Source organism: Arachis ipaensis, chromosome B10, assembly GCF_000816755.2.
Source record: "Arachis ipaensis cultivar K30076 chromosome B10, Araip1.1, whole genome shotgun sequence".
Lineage (NCBI taxonomy): Eukaryota > Viridiplantae > Streptophyta > Magnoliopsida > Fabales > Fabaceae > Arachis > Arachis ipaensis.
Window position 1 is genome coordinate 109,219,055 of NC_029794.2, and position 1,361 is coordinate 109,220,415.

Genomic DNA, 1,361 nt, shown 5'->3' on the forward strand with positions numbered 1-1,361 from the left:
TTTAAAAAAAGTACAAAATGTAGGCAAGCATGTAAAAATATATTTTAAATTTGTTAAATACAAAACAGCAATACCGTTTTCATTAAAAAATAATTAAAAACTTTTTTTTTCACAAAACGGCAGGACCGTTTTCATGTGATAATTTTTTTTTTATTTAAAAAAGGAAAAAGTTAATAACGTTTTGAGGGTTTTTGATTTTTCTATTTAAAAAACTAAAACCTAACAGTATATATTAATAATTCAATTTTATTATTAAAAACTAAATTAACTATAAGTATAAATTAACTAAAAAAATATAAACTAATAATAATTGAAACTTCTAATATTTTATGTAAACATAAAAAAAATTCTAAAATTAAACCTCAGTCATATATACTGTTAGGTTTTAATTTTTTTAAATAAAAAATAAAAAACCCTCAAAACGTTATTAGGGTTTTCCTTTTTTGAATTTTTAAAAAAATTATCCCATGAAAACGGTCCTGCCGTTTTGTGAAGAAAAAGCATTTTAATTATTTTTTTAATAAAAACAGCACTGTCGTTTTGTATTTAATAAATTTAAAAGTTATTTTTACACATAAAACGTGGATGACGTTTTATGCCTTCTGAAAACTAAAAGATATCCCATAACAATGTAAAATTTAGGTATATTAAAATATTCCAGTACATCACACAATTTATTATAATATAAAAAAAATTAGTGCATCTACGGCAGCAATTACAGCAAATAAATTCATTTTCAACAAAAATACCTCAAATTTTTCTATACATAAAAAATGAGTCACAAGTCCTACCATACATAAAAAATGAGTCACAAGACTAAGGGCTTGTTTGGACGAATTTTTAATAAAATATCTTTTTTTAAATTAGTTTTTTAAAAAGATTTTATAAAAAATATAAGTAATTTTATATTACCCTTAGAGCAAGTTCAATGCATGAGACCCAATTTTACTTGGTGAATACTATGGTGCCTATTACTTTGTACTTAAGTTACTAAAAAAAGTAAGTAAATAATATTTAATAAATTTTACATGATTTACATTTTACTTTAAACATTTTATTTTTTACTTTAAAAAGGAAGTTAAGCAATTTAGGCACCATAATAAAGGTACCATAGAACTCATCATTTTACTTTTTCTGACACTCAAGAGGTACTAGCCGTTGGAGCAAGAGAAGAGAAGGTCCACAAGAATTTCTAGAGGGACCAAGCTCTCTGAAGAGGGATTTGGAGAAGCCAATAATAACTTGCCAATTTAAATAATTATATAAAATTTAAATTAATTATATTAAATAATTATATTTTTATTTAATTAATAATTAACATAATTAACATAATTAATATTAAATAATTATATTTTTATTTA